This window comes from Adiantum capillus-veneris, chromosome 13 (genome assembly GCF_014529385.1).
Source record: "Adiantum capillus-veneris isolate H3 chromosome 13, ASM1452938v2, whole genome shotgun sequence".
NCBI lineage: Eukaryota > Viridiplantae > Streptophyta > Polypodiopsida > Polypodiales > Pteridaceae > Adiantum > Adiantum capillus-veneris.
The window spans coordinates 118,432,547-118,452,508 of NC_140943.1; positions in this window are offsets into that span (position 1 = coordinate 118,432,547).

The window sequence follows — 19,962 nt, forward strand, 5'->3', positions numbered from 1 at the left end:
ATGGATATCTTGGGATGATGAAGGTAAGTATATAGATGGTTTTTTCCGGCTTTGCTATAGCTTTCAAACTGTTGAACCATAAAGTGCACCACTCCCTAAGCTTTAGACTAAGGTCTATGGGAGGAATGAAGAGGCACCTTGAGGGAAGTGCCAAGGGGCATGGAAACTTTATAAAAGAGACTCCTTATGTTGTAATCAAGGAATCAATATCATGTGAATGAATGGAAAATTTATGTCTCTCTCTCTCTCTCTCACGTCATCTCTCTCTCATGCTCGTGCTCTAACCGCTAACCGCCACCTCTCTCTTTCTCCCCCTTCTACACATGGCGATCCTGGCTGGTGTCTGAGTATCTCGGATGGGAGCGGACCTAGAAGCACTGTGGGAGATTTGATGAGATGGGGCGCGTAATGTCATCTCAGAGCAGGCAGCGCCTTTAATTTCTATGATGCTGTTTTTGCAAGCCAAAAAGCTTTTCCATAAGCAAGGACTGAGCCGGCACAATGGCCAAGCCACCAAGGAGCGTAACCACTAAGTCTGCGAGAAGAGTTTTGCGCTTCTCTCAGCCCCGCGTTGCCATGCTAGGGATGGCAAGGTGGTTATAGTAACTGCTTGAGATCCCTGCTGCTGCTTCAAACTTTTGTGAAGGCCAAAAAAGTACCGGCTCCTTGCGCGCTATCAGGTGACGAGATGCAAACTACTGAGTGACGCAACCATAAGGCGGTCGTAAACTTTGCATTCGAAGCAAGTGGTGCGGGCAACCATTGAGCGCAGCATAGCAACAAAGCTGGTACAGATCAGCGCAAGGCAAAGCTATGCTATTCATGACGCATCACCATCATCGTACACAGGCTGTCATAGTATGGCTCGGCAGTAGAGAATTCTGAATCGAATCAGATTGTACAAACTTCTCGATAGTGGTGGCGATCACAGAACGACAGTGATGGCAATGCATCTGTACAGGTTATCATTTCCGTGAACCATTATATAAAAAAAAACCCACATAATCATAACTCAAATATTAATTACTGTTAGCGGCATTTCCCACGCCTCTAACATGAAGCTCATAATGACAAAGGGATGAGCTGTGTGTGTATGTAAGTGGTCACTCGAACACGCCTGGAAATTTTTCCATTGCAAAGCTCGTCATCGACATGATGGCAAGAAACTTGTAAGTGCAAGTGCCATATTTTGAAGACCAACATTGACGCAAAATGAAGGCATGGGAAAAAAGTGTAAGCAGCTTTGTATTTTTTGCGGGGAAAATAGCCATAAATGGGAAAAATGTGGCAATAAACCATCGTCACAATGCGGGCATGATGATCACAAAGCCCGGCATTGTTCATTAACATTATTGGAGCAATATTACATTCTTGAGCATGATATTGCACAAAATTGTTTGCATAAACCCAAGGCATGGGTGACCGATTTTGTTGGTGCAATAAAGAAAGCATATATATGGTTTCACAAGCATGGAGGGAACACACACAATATGTATTTGAACTTGAATCTCATTAAAGAGTTGCACCAGAATACTCAAAATTTGCATGAGTTGCTTCATCAACAAAGGTTTCTTAAAATATTATTGAGAGCATGGCATACTCTAGCAGATGAGGGGGTATTTGATGATGATGATGACCATGATGAACATGGGATTGGTGGGAAAGTGATGTATATTGGAGTGAAGAGAGAGGACCCTATGAGCCAAGAGAGCCAAGGAGAGTCCCCGAGTAGCTCTATACTCACATCTTGCACCATCAACCAAAGCATTGTGGGTCAAATTCCATCAATTTTTTATGGTGAATTGCATAATTTTGAAGTCTTAAAAGATGATGATGACGACATAGATTTGTTTGTTGAACATCATGAGATGATTCAAGAAATTAATGATTGCAACTCTAAAAATGAATGCTTTGTTGAAATTTGTGAAGAAACACTGAAGAAAAATCAAGATGAAAATGATCTCTCTTTTCTTGTTGATGACGAAAATGATGTCATCGATGCTTTTATGAATTCTCTCACATTGGAAGAAGATTTTGGTGACTTACATGATGCTAAAATGGTGACTAACCAAAATGATGTTTTTGTTGATGAAATTTTCAAACATGAAGAACAAAGTTTGGTGTGTGTGAAGCAACCTATTGGTATGCTACATCATTGTTTGCTTGAGGCAATGTTGTGTGATGGGATATGTGTATTTATCCACACAATTAGTGCCTATATAAAGCATGATGGCGCATGTATGCTTATCCATGCTAGGAAATGTGCTGATGATGTGATTTTAAGCAAAGTAATGCTTATTTTTGTGCATGATGACGCAAAGATCTTATGGCTTTTTCTCATTGTAAGCCTAGAAGGAGATCATGTTTGGTGTCTTGAAGCCCAAATTTCATCAAGGAATGGAGTTTCTCTTTGCACAAATAACATGGAGCTAATGTTTTTGGATTTCAATGTGCTTGTTGAAAGCATAGCTTTACAAATTGAAGCCAAAGCTCACAATCTTTTTGAAGAAGTGTTTGTCAAAGCAAAGGATTTTTGTTGAAGAATTTTGATCCTTGCAATGAAGCTTATTTTGAAGTGATTGCCTCAAAGGAGGAATCTACTCAATGGAGTGGAGATTTTCTCATTAGTTTATGGTTCTACAAGTTTGTTTTGTATAAGCTCTCATGGATGTTTATTTACTTGATGGGTTCCCAGCCCTGGCATGTTGCCAATAAATGGTGCACTTGTATTCACATTTATGGTGAGAAGACACACTATTTCCGGTTTGGTTTATTGTGGTGTATATGTGTACCTTGGAGTAGACTCCAGGCAATGCACTTTGCATCATGGTATTCTATGAGCACTGAGATTTTGGAACAAGGGATTTGTGGGATTCAAGTCAAAAGTTTTTGTCTTTGAGAAAACTTTTTACCACCAGACTGTGCCAGGTGTTGAACCATAAAGTGCACCACTCCCTAAACTTTAGACTAAGGTCTATGGGAGGAATGAAGAGGCACCTTGAGGGAAGTGCCAAGGGGCATGGGAACTTTATAAAAGAGACTCCTTATGTTGTAATCAAGGAATCAATCTCATGTGAATGAATGGAAAAGTTATGTCTCTCTCTCTCTCTCTCTCTCTCTCTCTCTCTCTCACGTCATCTCTCTCTCATGCTCGTGCTCTAACCTCTAACCGCTAACCGCCACCTCTCTCTTTCTCCCCCTTCTACACAAGCTATTGCTCTTAAAATTAAGGTTCCACATTGAGAAGAAGGAGTCTTGCTACTCTGCTGACCAGTTATACTGGTATCTTATTGGTTTTAAAAAAAGAGGTAGTCATCACCCTCATCTGATACCTTTGGTTGACAAAAAGTAGTCGGATTTCACATCCCTTTGTCTAAAAGGGGTACCTTTCACACCATGGGATTGCTAAATACTGCAGGTAAGTATATGGTTACATAGCTACTGAGCTATGGCTCTCAAAATAGTTTGACTCTTAATGGACTTCACCATTTAGAAAGTAGACTGTAACACTCATTTGTGAAGTAATTAGAAAAGATTGCTAAACATACCAAGTCTAATGAATAACCTAGCTTGTCTAAAGTAACTAAAACCTATAAGATGGACATGGATAACAACTGATATGGTCCATTGATACCTGTAAAACACATCCAAGGCTAACTGAATTGTTGTCTTGTTTGGATGGATGCAGGTAAGGACTCTATCCTATCTTGGAGGGTTTTCTTATCTTTGGCAAGCAACCTTACTTTAATGAAGTACTCACTGAGGAATCGGGAAGTTCTTTTACTACTGGTCTTACTGAAAGAGGATCTCTTTCCTACAATCATTGTACCTGAATAATTCTGATAATGAGTTATTTTTGTACATATCTATTCATTATTCCTTGGCTAGCTATATTTTGAATGTAAAAATTCAATTATGTCTTCTTAGTTAAGATTTAAACAGCTACACACACACACACAGACACACACACACACACACACTCAAGAGCCACCCTTCCACAAGACCAATAAAAGACAAATGTCATGCCCCTAGCTATGTTACCCTCATAGTGTGCCTAAATCCTATTGGATGGCCGCTCTCTCTCTCTCTCTCTCTCTCTCTCTCTCTCTCTCTCTCTCTCTCTCTCTCTCTCTCTCTCTCTCTCTCTCTCTCTCTCTCTGAAAGGGGAAAAGGAGGACACTTGTTCAAATGCTACCCCTATTTCTTGTTATGACCAAAGCCTATGATTGGCTAGCCCTAGGATTGAGCCAGCGGGCTTGAAGCTAGAGTAAAATTAGAAATTCAATCTCTCTCTCTCTCTCTCTCTCTCTCTCTCTCTCTCTCTCTCTCTCTCTCTCTCTCTCTCTCTCTCTCTCTCTCTCTCGTAGACCACAAGACACACACACATATTCTCATTGTGTGTTATGCACACAAGCCATCTCCTTCTCCAAACTTGAGAAGTAGAGAACCTACACCAACACCTCTTGGCTATGGAATGCAAATCCAACCAAGAATCAAGATTTAAAGAAATGCTTATCATTTTCTTTATCTCCATTACTATGCTATGATATGCTTTAAGAGTAATGATATGTGTGGAGACTACTTCTTTGTCGTATGTTACATCTTCTTCCTCTTCACTTTCCTCACTCCCTGCCATCTCTCTTCACCTTTGAAGGTGTTTGAGGTCTTGGGATTGAGGCCGGGGATAGGTTTATGTTATTGCAAGTAAGTTTAATTGTTGTTTTAAGCATAATCTTGGTGCATGAAGCTTTCCATCTTCATGGTATCATCAAGGTCTCAAGGAACAAAGAGGATGTGTTGTACCAGGTCTCTCTTTATGCCAGAACATATAATACAAAAGCCTTTTGGAGGGGGGACGGCTCCAACTTAATTCGGTCCTCCACTATTGTCAATTTCTTTTATTCTCTCTCTTTTACAAGTATTTCTCATGCCAAGCTAACTAGGTGTCATGTTATATTTCAAATACTCCCTCTCTATCTTCATTAGGCATTTTGTTAATGGAATGCTCACTACTATCATTTTAATTTCTCTACAATCAATGTTATTAGCCTAATTTTGTTATAAAGTATATGCCCCACTTTTCTTTCAACATTAAGAAAATTGGTATCCCTCAAAGTATTTTCTTTTTTTTGTTTGCAATAGCTCAAAAAAAAACCCACTTTCCTTAATGTTGAAAGGAAAGTGGGCATATACTGAACCCCCCCCCCTCTCTCTCTCTCTCTCTCTCTCTCTCTCTCTCTCTCTCTCTCTCTCTCTCTCACACACACACACACACACACACACACACACACACACACACACACACACACACACACACACACATAATATATTGGACAAGGGCTACAATTAGATAAATCACACAATTTCACACACAAGCGTGCACACACACACACACACACACACATTTGAGATGTACTTATTGTTGAAGGATGCTTATCTGTTGAAGAAAATGATACATGCAACTACTTCACTCGCAGAGGAGTGATGGACGGTAATGATGACATAGTATGGACCCAGGCGGTGTACAATTTTGGTTATTTACAAGCAAGACTGATCCTTTGTATAATAATTCCAGCAAGAAACAATTGTGTAAGTTTCAAAATAATAGATGTACAATTTTTTAACTCCGTCTCAGTATCAATTATTGTGGGTACGGTTTTTTTTGGCATTTTATACCATTAAATCCGTGAGCAAACTTACCCAAGGAAAATAGATGTACAATTGTAACTTATACGCAGTATATCGGTTTTTTTTTATATTCAGGAGTTTTTGGGCAAAGAATTCAAAAAGCAAAACAGACCTTCGATAGATATAACGCATAAAACTGAAGACCCAATTAGGGGGTCCAATGATGCAAATATAGTATAGTATTTTTTAGAAGATAAGCTGAGTAGCCGTCAAGGTGTATTAGGTGGTAATACCATTGGCCATAATAAAGAAAACTAACGTGGTGCAATAACTGAGCGTCGTTCGCTCATCACAGCTGTAAAAAAGCTAGTGCGTTAGCTTGAAAAATGAAGCCAACTCCACTCTGTAGCTTTGCAACACTTACATAGTACACACACAGTAAGGAGCGAAGCCAACTTATGCGCGTTCTCATACCCAATAGCCCCAGCGAATTCAGCCGCTTAGTACATACAAGAGCCAAGCCCTTGGTATACTCCAAACGAAGGGTGCACAAGACACAGCCGCCTTCAGAAACGTTGTGAGAAATTGCCCGTACTACCATACAAAAGGAAGACTGCCGTCTATTGCGCATAGTAGAAGGTAATCGATTAATTATTTGTATATATCATAACAGAGAAAGTAGGCATAAAGAAGGTGTTTTTTTTCCTACACAAGTACTTCTCACTAAACTGCTCATATACAGTATATTCCTCTAAAAAATAGGTTATGATATGGGCACACACAAGCATATGCATATTCAATACGTTTTTCGAAGAAAACATTTTTTTGCACACACACATATACACATAGGCATAACATAACACCTTTGCACTACACAAAGAGAGGAAGAGTATCTCCACAAAGATAAAGTACATGTAATCATATACGTAGGGAACAATGAGTACGGCATAAGTACTAACCAGCAGGGTTTACTTGACGACTAGTTTCAGTACAAAAACAAGCTTGGAGTGGTTTTTTAAAAGCGTACAAATATGATGACGCCAAGTTCAGTTCAGGTAACAAGGATACCTATTGTTCTTTTGTATGTACATAAATTTGGTACAAGTTCTGAGCGAACAGGTAGTCATTGTTAGAAAGACCACTATATGATTTATGATATAAATAGAGGTAAAATATAGTGTTTTAGTTATGAAAGCCTCCTGTGAGGATAGAATGATATAATATGGTGTTTTTTTTCGAAAAGAGAGTGTTATTACAAAGGAATTGCTGCTGAAATCTTCCAAAATTCAAATGTAAGTACAAAATTGCAAGAGAATTTAACACCTTATTTGGTTAATTTCAAAATAAATACCTAGTGATAAGTGCCATATATTGAACAAATTAAAAATCCACATAAATCTTTTACATGTGGAACATTTGGAAATCCACCATAATAGTGGAACATTAGTTTTTGAGTAGGTGCATAAAGTTCTATACAACTTATAGCTCTTATAGAGAGAGTATTGGGTAAGAATCACATGAAGTTATTAAGGCCTCCTATGAGGACAACTGATACAATGAGTACATACGGGGAGTTTTTTTGAACAAAGAGTACTAGTACAAAGGAAGTGCTGCCAATTTTTTTTAAAAAAATCTTAAATATAAGTACAAAACTGCACAATCTTTTAACAGTTTATGTGTTAGGAATATATACCATTTGGTTTAAGAGTATGGGTAGAAAAAACATTTGGAAAGCATATATGCATAAGCGTTTTTAAAAAGGACAACGTAGAAATCTCTAAAAGATAGTAACTAACGTACATGTGTCTAATTATTGTTAATAAACAGGGATACAGGCTGACTGCTAGGATGAGCATCACTCGGGACATACTTAAAATCCAACGGATTTGGGACAAGCTTATGGCTGCACATAATAGAAAAAAGCCATTAGCAGTTAGGGACCCTATCCCCAAACCATGTAAACCCATTAAATCTTTCAAAGACCAAAATAGACCATATTTACATAGGCAAGCTAAAGAAAACATAATATATGTGTAGGAATATGGTTGGGGTCTGGGATGTGACAGCAATAACAAGCAATGGGGATTTCTTGATATACCTGTCACCCATTTAGTACAACTTATTTCTAATTAATTGTATCGGTGGTTGGTTGGCAGGTAAAGATCCGTGCTCTCATCTGGTAGGAGTTCCGGCTTTAACTCTTACTTTGTCATGTATCAAAGTATCTTGTAATGTATTTTATATCAAGATATTGTTCTATATTTTGTTTTATACACAATGTGCTTTTGCAAACAGTATTTCAATTTATCAGTATATGGTTCTGGATGATGGGATTTCAAGGAGAGGTGTGAGGGATTTTTGAGACTAAGCAGCTACTATGGAGGTTGTTGAGCTACCATCTTAAGTCAGTTACTCACCTTGATAATGATACCTTGATGACATACATTAATGGTTTTTCTTGCTAAATCGTGCAGTCACCGACTAGCGGTGCCTAGTTTTTTCTTTGATATTTTTTTGCAATTGCATAACTATGCAATTGAAGATGACTTGTAGCATATAATTGTTTGATGATCATACTGGGGTTTTGGGATAATTTAGGGTAATAAGCTTATGGCCTTTTTTAGCTTGTACAACACCTGTAAGTCATTTTTGATAAAGGTATTTTGGTAAATCATTTTTTAAGCTTGTAGAGCTCCTATAAATCAATTTTGATGAAGGTATTTTGGTAGCCCATGTGTAGTGGTGCTTGATGCGGCAATATTTACAAAAAAAAAGGGGGATCTTATACTTGATAATGTCGTTTGTCTGGCCTAGTGCCAGGGATCTTTTACTCTGTATCAGATGCATGGAAATATCTGCATACTAGTGCGTAGTGTAAAGGGGTTTCTTGTGAACAAAAGGTTTTTTTAGCTTATACAACACGTGTAATTCATTTTGAATGAGGAGGTTCTGGTAACCAATGCATAATCAGTATAGTGGTGCTTAAAGTGGCAATACTCAGATAGAGAAAAATGGGGGATCTTATACTTGATACTGTCGTTTGTCTGGCCTAGAGTCGGGGCTGTTGGGACTCTGTATTAGATGCATGGAAATATTTGCATACTACTGCGTAGTGTAAAGGGGTTTTGTCTTCCCTTATGCCATTTTTGGGATTGTTACACTTGCAGAGGATCTCGTATGTTAGCTTATATAGCATGATGTTGACAATACTGGTAACATATATGGGTTTTTTCTCTACACTAATCTTCCTAACTTGGGCTCTTTTAGTGTTTTTTCTCATCAAACTTACAAACTTTGGTAGGTTGATATTAGTAAGCCCAAATGAATATGAGAATGTTGATTTGGCTTGCCAAAAGCCGAGGTTTTTCCCCCCCAAAAAATGGGAGGTATCTATAGTTGGTATTATAGACACTTTTTGGCTTCATGGTACTTAGTAAAGATAGTAAAATCGGTGCCTGACAAAATTGGAAAAGTTATTTTGGTATTGGTACATATCTCAAGCTGTTAATTAGGTTACTTTATGCTTTATGGTACTTAGGAATTTGGCCTGGCAAAGTGACAAAACAATATCTAAAAAACTAACCTATGGATTAAAATAGGACACTTGGATGAAAAGAGGTAATGGCCTTTTGATCAAAATGATATGTATGTTAAATATCTATTTAAATGTCTTTCATACAATTATTGACAATCAATGAGATAAATAAATTTTTTGTCACTAAAAGAACTGAAAAACATGAACATTTTGGACCGTGGTTTTAAGTTAAAAAGGGTTGTAAGTTGGACATGGATAATAACTAATATAGTCCATTGAATACAGTCACTTGTGCCAAAAATGCCTCTTATCTAGTCAAGGGAGTCGGAAAGATTGCACTTGACTGCTACGAATGGACATTTTTTCACACTTGTTGATGCACTTTATGTACCTGGGATCAAGAAGAACCTTTTGTTTGTATCTATAGTTGCTAGACTTAGTCTTGTGGTCAAATTTGTGGATGATAGATGTAGAGTTCAGATCTCAGTTTTGTTGATAAAATTGTTGCATATGGTATTTTGTGTCATGGACTGTATAAGATCACTTAGTATGGCAAGTGTGGAAAAAAATCTTCAAATGAAGTTGTGGATTCATAGGCTTTTTCATTATCATGGACTGTAAGTGGTCACTTTGTATGACAAGTGTGGGCAAATTTTTTCAAATGTAGTTGTGGATTCAAAGGATTTTTCAGATGCAAAACTTTGGCATGCATGTTTTGAGCATCTAAATTTTGCTAGTTTGCTATGCTTGCAAAAATATAATATGCTTGCTTCTTTGCCACCTCTTAAAGCACCTATGCAACATGTTTGTGAAGGTTGTATTTTGGGTAAAATGCAGCATTCAAAGTTTCCAAAGGATGGTTCAGTAAGGGATACATGAAGATTGCAATGTGTTCAAGTGATGTTTGTGGGCCTATGCAAACTCCGTCCTTATGCAATTACTTGTACTTTGTGACTTTCAATGATGATTACTCTTGGCATGCATGGGTGTATCCAGTTAAAGTTAAGTCCAAAGTGTTTATGTGCAAGCAATTTTTGGCTATGGCTAAAAATGTCTCTAAATGTACTATGGGCAATCCTCTGTTTAGATTGGGGGGGGTATATATCTCATGAGTTTAATGCATTTTTTTTCTAGTTTTGGGATAAAACACCAATGTACAGTGTTATACACCTCACAAAAATGGTTTTGCTGCAAGAAAAAACATGTCGCTTACAGAGGTGGCACAATGTATGGTCAAGAGTCAAGCTTTGCCACATTTGTTTTGGATTGATGCTATCATGTGTGCTACTTATGTACTTAATAGGTGTCCTACAAAAGATTTGCAGTCTATGACTCCTTATGAAGCAAGGCATGATAATAAGCCATCTATCGATCACATGCACGTTTTTGGTTGTTTAGCATATGATTTAGTGACACAAATGCAACAAAAAAAAATGGATGATAAGGTTGTTAAATGCATTTTTTTTGGCTACAGTACTGAAAGCCAAGGTTACAAGCTATACCATCCACCCAAAAAAAAAGTATCTTTCATGGGATGTTGTGTTTGTGCAAGACTCTGTTTATCAGTCTTCGCTAACATGTACTAGAGATAGTAATGTAAGCTCATAGGACATTTATGAAAATTTGTTGCCTCTTTTTAATGGTGGAAACTTGAATGTAGATTCCAACGGGGAAAATATATAAGCTATGAGTTTTTTTGAAAATTCTTTCGATCCGCCTATTTTCAATGCAGATGTACATTATGTACTTGATGTAGAAAGGGTTGAGAATGGGCATGCTAGAGGTATGATAAAATGGTTGGTGCATACTTTGCATGACAATAAATTATGTGTCAGATTGTTATGATTTGGTTGTTTCTAGTTGATGTGATGTGGAGGAACCTCTATCTTTTGATGAAGCACACAATTCAAAAAACCGGATGGCTGTATACGATGCATCAAAATATGTGCTTATAGAAAATGATACATGGACTTTATGTGGATTGCCTGCCGGAAAAAAGCCACTGGAATGAAGTGGGTTTACAAGCTGAAAGTTAAGCCAATTGTGAGATTGATTGCTATAAGGCTTGACTTGCTGCAAAAGACTATGCACAATAGAAACGCATAGATTATGAAGAGAGTTTTTCTCCCACTTGTTGTATGACTACTGTGCATTTTCTATGTGAATTAGCATCTAATTTTGGATGGGATATACAAAAATCAAACATTGTTACTACTTTCTTGAATGGTGATATTTGAGGAAGTTTATGTAATGCATCCTTGTGGTTTTGTCAAGAAAGAAAAAGACGATAAAGTGTGAATATGTAAGAAAGCATTGTATGTGTTGAAGCAGTCTCCTTTGCTTAGTGTGAGAAAGATGACACCCATTTGGTTATTTGAAGCTTTTGTAACAGTCCAACACTAGAAAGCACTTTGTATGTAAAGTGTGAGGGTGATGAAGTTATCATTGTTGTTCTATATGTGGATGATTTACTGGTCACTGGTCCAAATGGAGACATATTACTGAATTTAAGGCTGATTTGAATGCTAGTTTCAAGATGAAAGACTTGGGGCTATTGCATCATTACTTGGGCATATAATTTGAGCAATGTGATGTCGGTATTTCCTCGTGTCAAAAATGATACATAGAGATATTGCTATGTAAGTTTGGACTTGAGGAATACAAGCCTATATTGCCACTCCCACGGAAACAAGTTTGAAATTGAGTCTTCATGATGTTGGTGATCCTACCAATGTCACTATTTACCAAACTGCTAGTGGATGCCTTATTGTGTATGCAGTATGAGGCCAAATATTCAATTTGCAGTTTCACAGGCTAGCAAATTTATGCATAGCTCAGGGTCTAAGCATTGGCAAGAGGAATTTTTGCTACTTGAGTGGCACTATACATCTTGGGTTGTTTTATCCCAAGGGAGATCATTGCCACTAGATTTACATGCTTTTTTCAACTCATATTGGGCTGATTATTATGACGCGCAAGTGTCCATGAGTGTTTTTTGTTTCATGCTCGATAGTTCATGCATATCATGGCTGGAAAAGAAGAAACCTATTGTGGGAACTTCCAATTGTGAGGCTAAGTACAAGGAAATATGGCTGAGTGTGTATGGCTTAGATGCCTTATGGTCGATTTGGGTGTTGGAAAAGACACTACCAACATCATCTACACTGATAGTCAGAGCGCATTGGCAGTTGCAAGGAACCCAATTTTTCATGTTTGCACAAAGCATATTGAGGTGCATTACCACTATGCATTACCACTATGTTAGAGAGAGAATCTCAACAAAAGAGATCAACTTGGTTTATGTGCCATCACAGGACAACCTTGCAGATCTTTTCACAAAGGCATTGTATCACGAGAATCTTGAAGATTTCTGCAAAGTTTTTGGCTTACTTACCTTTTTGGATTGATAATGTCCTTAGGTCATGTCGCTTACCTTTACACTAGGTGCCAACTCTTGTTCACGGCATCACTCCTAGGAGGATTTGTTACTATACATATGTGGTAGTGATGCTTGTGAACACACTTAGGAATGCCATGGTATTTTTTCCCTCATTAGAAGTTTCCCCCCCATGCATTATATCTACACCCATGATTTTAGGGCTATCTTATCTTTCCATTGTGCACTAATAAATATAGCTCTATGTTGTGTGCCTAAAGCTTCTTCATCTTCTCCAAGCTGTGTGTGTTTTTGACACAAGTTGGGCAAAGCTGGGTTGTTGAATTTGAGTAATATGGATTTTGAGGTTGGCCGACTATGAGGAGTGATGTTCTCTCTTTTGTAAAGGACTATCCTCAATGTCAGAAACAAACACCCATACCTCACGTAACATTGTCTTAAATGTCACCTGTTCCTAAGTGGAGTAACTATCTAGTTACTTACTTATCAAGCCAAACATTTCCTGAGGATATGAGTAAACACAGTCAAAGAGCAACTGAAACTGAAGCAAGAGATTATGCTCTTATTGGAAATCAGTTATATCGGAGAGGTAAGGATCAACGTCTGCGTCTTTGTGCAAATGAAGACAAATATATTCCAATTATAGAATAAGCACATGCCGGATTTTCTAGTGAGACCACCGTAAGAGCAATCTCAATGGTAGGCATATGGTGGCCAACACTCTTTGCAGATGCCAAATAATATGAAGATGTGATTCTTGTCAATAAGCAAAAATGCAAACACAAGTAGATAGCATGCCCTTAAGACCAATGATGGGAGCTAAAGCTTTCGCAAAATGGGGTATAGACTTTGTTGGGCCAATACAACCACCTGCTTATACTATATAGAACCCAAGCTCAATATATTATTGTAGCTATGGATTATTTGACTAAGTGGGCTGAGGCTAAAGCAATTCAAAAGAATGATGCTAGAACCACTACCGCATTCTTATACGAGTATGTGTTCATAAGATATGGACTGCCAATAGAAATTTTCAGTGATCGGGGAACTCATTTTCTCAATGAGGTAATCGAGTATTTGCTGAATGAATTTATGGTCATCCATAACAAGTCAACCCCTTATCACCCACAAGAAAACAGACAAGCTGAGCGTACAAATAAGATTCTTAGCTCGGTATTGACTAAAGTGGTTGGTTTAGAAAGGACAGACTGGGAAATGAATCTCCAGGCTGCTCTATGTGCCTATTGAGTTTCATTCAGAAAAACTTTAAATGCTACACCCTTTAACCTTGTTTATAAACTTGATGCCATACTGCTAATAGAATTTCTATTGCCAACACTAAGGGTAGCAAAGAATCTTGAGTGGACTGGACATGAATTGTTAGAAAGATTTAGGAAAGCTAGATGAGCAAAGACTAATTGCGGTAGCTCACATCTATGCACAAAAGCGGAAACAAAAATAGTTTTTTGATTCTCGTTTAATTACAAAAATCTTTAAGAAAGGGGACTTAGTTTTAGTATATTCCCTTAAGCAGCACATTCCTAAGTTTAAGGAAAAGGAAAACGGCCCATTTATCATTGAAGATGTGTCTCCAAGTGGAGCAGTTAAGCTATCCACCCTAGATGGTGAACCAATGGCTAATTGGATCAGCGGATGTCATTTAAAGAAGTACAATTTGCCGCTAACCAATGAATTGCTAGAAAGAATGCATGCAGCTAAGCAAAGGAGGATAAGATGATAGGATGCACCTTGGGAGTAGTCAACTTGAACGTAATAGTATATAAATGTTCATGTCCTCATCAATTTGTATGCTTACCCGATAAACACATGAATGAGACAATGATTCTTGGAATTCCCTGGATGTGAACATACAAAGCAGTACCAAAATTCGGGATACAAATCAGCTCAAGTTATCACCTAAAGGCAGGAAAATCATTGTTCCAATTGCACCAAGCAAGGAGGAATGGAAAGGAAATTATCAACAAAGCAAAACAAAACCAAAGACGGTTCCACGAGTTAAAACACAGAGACCCACTTCTTCAAGAAGGGAACCTAACACAAAACGGATTTGGCAGGAAAAAGAGCACTTATCTTCTCCACAAACCGTAAAACCAATCAAGCAATAGAGAGTTAAGTCTCACAAGACTCAGCCACACCATTCTGCACCAAGCAAACCAAGCTACCAATGGCGGATAAAAGCTCAACAACAACCATTGTTGATACCAAAATCTGAGACAATCAGTGTGCTGAAGCATCCTGATGGCACAGTCAAGGAGAGAGCACACAAGCTACAAGATTTTCTCTTTGGAAGACAGCAACAGCAAGCCTCGACATCAGAAACCCTTGAGTTAATCACTCAAGACCCACCTCTTGCACAACATATTGGTTTGAACTACATTGATCTTCAAAGCATGGTAGAACCAACCAAGGCTATGTATAAGACATGATTGTTCAACCCATGCACACAGTTGTCCCGGAGTACGCCATCTAGGAGGGGTGGAAGAGTACTAAGTAATTAAGGGCAATCTCTGAAGAGGGAGAAAAAAGTTTGATGTTAACGCGTGATTTTTTAAAAAATTAACTAATAATGCCCTCATATATCATAAACAGGGGTATTTAACCGATAATATCTCCCCAACGAGTGTAAATAGTGTATATACTATCAAAAAAGCATAGAAAAATAGTCCTTTTTGGTTTTTTTCCATCAATTTTCTCGATATTGAGACTTAAAATTGGAGAAATCCAATAAAAAACAATAAAGTTGTGTTTTTCAATGGATTTTCCTAATTATTGGATTTTTACTTTGCTTTTTTAGCACATTTTAATATTGTCTTTGATTTTTTTAATAAATAGGTCAAAAAATAATAATAAATAGCAAAGGAGCTCATATGGAAAAATTGAAGACACGGTACGGTGCTGGTCATAAAGACAAAGAAAACAAGCACAAAAAATTTCAATTAAATCAGAAGATGGAAGCGGGAAGCCTAAATTAGGCGGCCAGATCTACTTTTGCATAATTTTTGCAGAATGAGCTACAGGAATTCGATCGGGGAAATTTTTGAGTCTAACATAGATTTCATGGCCTAGTAGGACTAACAGGGGAATCTGGGGAAAAACGTTCCGGGGAGTCCGGGTATAGATATCCCAGATAGGCTAAAACCACCTCATTTCCACTTGTTAACTTTGGAGAGAGAGCTTTTCGACCTTTTTCGCGCGTCTTTTTCAGAGTCTACAGTCACCTGTTTTCAGTGCCCGTCTCATACGAGACATAAGGGGTAAGTTCTTGACTCATCAATGATTCATTTTGTACGACCGATAGCTAGTCTAAACCCCTAGAAAAAACCCTAGAATTCGAGCAGTGCACGAAGGCCTACGACCAAAAACTGACCATAGCGGCCTGTCAGCTCAACCAAATCAGATGGAATTTGAACTGTAGCATGCCCTAACATAATAGAACCTTTCTATATCAACAATTGACCATTCAGCAAGGATCGAGGGGGTCCCAAGTAGAAGAGCTAGGTTTTTGGCAGATGTCAGAATTGGGTTTTGACTCCACAAACAGCTTGCCTACAAGGTCTATACACAATGTATATGATTGGTTTTGTCAAATCAATCAAGCAAAGCCCTCAAAAAGCACAAAATGGCTCGAAGGCTACAAAGCGTCAAATTTGACATACGATGTCAAACTGACTCCAAATGGGCCAAAATTGGATGAGTTGCTTCACGACTATGTTGCGGACAAGTCCTAAGCCTCAAAAGTGACTGACCAACTCCACAGGTAGTGTAGTCACAAAAATCAGAGATTTCAAAGTCGACAAAGCACAAAGTGATTCCGGCAAGACCAAACTTTACCAAATTCAATTTAGGACTTGTTTTAGGTGTATAGAATGTGTTTAGGTCAAAATTTTTAAGTTTTGCAAGAAAAATGTGATTGTTGTAAATAATCGCGATTATTTACTTTTACACTATTTCTTCTTGAAAGTTGTATCATCACATCATCTATCATTTGTACACACCTAATACATGCCAAAAATCAAGTATGAGCCAAAATGATCACATATAACTTGGAAAATTGCCAAAAAATGCAAAGAAGTCTTTGCAAACCAATTTATGAGTCATGGACCACATTTCTTGATCCAAATCACGTCATATCCCATACATAATCTCTATACAATGCTTAGAACTAAGTTGTGCCAAAAAATGTTGATTTTGGTAGAAAAGTTAATAATCACGATTATTTACTTTCATGCCAAAATGGGAGAATTTTGCTATTGTGCCATCATACATCCAAATTACATGATGTGCTAAGCCCACTAGCCATATTTGAACAAACTTGGAGCTCAAAATCTCAAATTTCCTTTATATCTAGTGTTTCAAAGACCTAAAGCCAAAATCTGACACCATTTTCATCCTATGCATCCAAATGAGCCCATATTTCACTCAGAGTATCTATTTGGTATATACTTCAAGCCTGTCATGTCAAATTTGCAAAAAGTTGAAAAAATCACTCAACTGTAAATAATCGCGATTATTTACTTTGGTTGCAATTTTTTGTTTGGACTTTATAATTTTGTTCCTAACATTTTGTATGCATCTATGCTTGTTTAAAAATTGATTTGAAGCAAATTGGATCAAAATTGTCAGCATTTCAGACTCAAGGACATTTCAGAGAAAAATGTGTCAAATCTGCTAACTTTGACACTCTATTCACTGAACAAGAGCCATGCAAGCAGCAAAGAGGGCCAAGAAGAAGCCAAAAACAAAAGCTGCAAGAGCTACCAGCATACCAATTGGACCCCAATTCAGTCAAAACCGCCAAGGCAACCTATCTTTCAAGATATCAGCTAGAAGAGCACAACACCACAATGTTCACCGGTCGATTCAAGAGCGAGGAAGAACACGAGGTAGAGCTGCAACATCTACCCAAAGAAGTATACGATGTCACAGTAAAGCCACAGACCAAAGATGCCAACAAGAGGCTTGGTCTCAGAGAGTTTTACGAACAAGAACCTTGTGGAGTCCACTTCCAAAAATCTTATGAGCTTTTGTCCACAATCAAAGAAGATGGAACCGCTCAGATCTTTGACCCTCAAGGGAATAAAGTTGAAGTGGTGATCACCAAAGAGATAGTGGCAGAAGCACTTAGACTTCTAACAACAGAAGGAATGACAATGAGGGCAAGAGATAGAAAGACGATCGGAACTTTCACCAAAGAAACTGCCGCGGCCACATTTGCAGACCTCATTCACAAACAGGTGGAAGAGTCCGCAAGGTTGTACCACCAACACTTCCACTTCCTTGTTAAGAGGCCGCTAAGGTATAGAATGCCCAATCATGTGGCTGCCACAACCTTTATGCAAGTCCTCAAATCAACGACCAAGCAACCAATTGATCACGCACAATATGTCTTGTCCACATTGAAAGGGACAAAGAAAGAAGGAAAAATCACTTATCTGGGTGCACCAGAGGTTTTAACAAGGATTGCCTACCATGCCATTGGCATGGCCGAAAACTTTCCGCCTGTCCCAGATCAAAACACTTGGATAGTTTCAGCACAACCGTCTCCTCGAGCTACAAGAGCTGCCAAGAGATCATACAAGTCAAATGAAGAGTCTGTTGAGAGCTTGCCAGAATGGCACATCAGTTAAAGCTCAAATAACAAAGAAAGGAGAGCTAGAATTGAAGAAATGAAGAGAAAAGCTGTGGCAGCACACCAGGAGGAACCTGTGCAAAAGCAAGCCAGGTTTGAATGAGAAAAACACTCTTACCAACGCAGCCACCAAGCACAAGGAAAGGACCCGGAAAAGTGGGTGCCTATTGAGCTTAAAGGACCAAGGACCAAGCATCACACCAGGAAGCAGACTGAAGATCCACAGAATCTCTGGAACAAATGTATCAAGAAGCAGAAGCCTTGAAGATGAGAGAAGCCCAAGAAGAGGCAAGGAAAGCTAAAGAGGCAACAGAATAGCAAACGCAAGCAGAGGAAGCCACTGCACAAGGAGAAGCACAACATGATCAAGGTGATGTGTCTCCCCATATCTATTCTCCTGTTTTTGAACACCATAATCACCCCATGCCGAGCCCACCACCATCACCAACAATTAGAACCACAACAACTGAGCCAATAAAAGAAGCAGAGCCTGAACAGCAAGAAGCAATGGAATCAGCACACCAAGCAGCCAAATCTCCTCAAGAGCAGCCAAAAGAGCAGCAAAAAGAGCACGACAAAGATCCAGAAAGGGAAACTAGCCTTGCACCAGAAGAGGACACCACAAAGTTTGAGCACACAAGAGAATAAGAGGCCGAGGAAACACCTTCCACCTCAACATAGCAAGAGAATGCTGAGAAATCCATGAAGCCTCAAGATGACAAAATGGAAAAGGATCAGCCCTAGCCACAAGGGCAACAAAAAATAGCCACCATGACGCCGCCCAAGGACACACAAGAGGCGGTAGAAACATCAAGTCAACTGGCATCGAACAAAGACTGACAATCAAACAACAAAGTGATCCTGCAAGTGAATGAATATGCTAAGCAAATGCAGGACATGACTGAATGACTTCACTCGGCAGCACAAGGGCCAAGGAATTAGAGATGGTGATTGACGCACTCCAAGGGGAGTTAGAAAATCAACTTAACGTCATCACCGATCTATAGAGGCAAGTGCAGGAGTTGAAAGCGAAAGCTGAACAAGATTAGCTCGCAAGGGATAAGCATCAGAAAGAAATGGAGGAGCTTGGTGACTTGCTTACAAAATGTGTCAGATACATGCAAAGCAAAAGATGAGCAACTGACATAAGTTACAAATGAACTTCTAACTAAAACCCTACAATACTCGGAACAAAGAATAAATGATCAAGCAATATGCTTGCGGCAAATATAAGAGAATCCAGTCGTGGTCTCGCTCAAAGGAACAGACGAGGTCTACAAGGCATTAGAGAAGAAGAATAGAGACCTCGAGCTGGAGCTAAAATTGGAGCAGTCTCAACGCTGTCAAAGAGTTGGCGTCTTGCCAGGAAGGCACCGGGCATCTAGCTGTGAGGGTTTGTGGGGAGATTGTGAAGGCTTTCACTTAATCAAGCTTAGCGTTTGTAGCAAATACATTGTGTGTAGCCATTGGAATCTTACACAGAGACACACACATATGCACACGTGAAACCCTCAAAACAAAACAAAGATGAAAACATCAAGGCTTTGATTGTATCTAATCAAAGGTAAGATGAAAGGGTTCACTGATGCATTTATAGTAGCAAGTCGTTGTGCTCCAAATAGACTGTGAATGGTTCTTTGAAACTGTAACTTAGTGCTTACAAAGATGTAGATGTTTTGCCTAGTGATAGGAGTGAGCCGTGTGTACAAGTCTTCTTGGTTTATAGTAATATTAAGAAAGCAATATTCAACC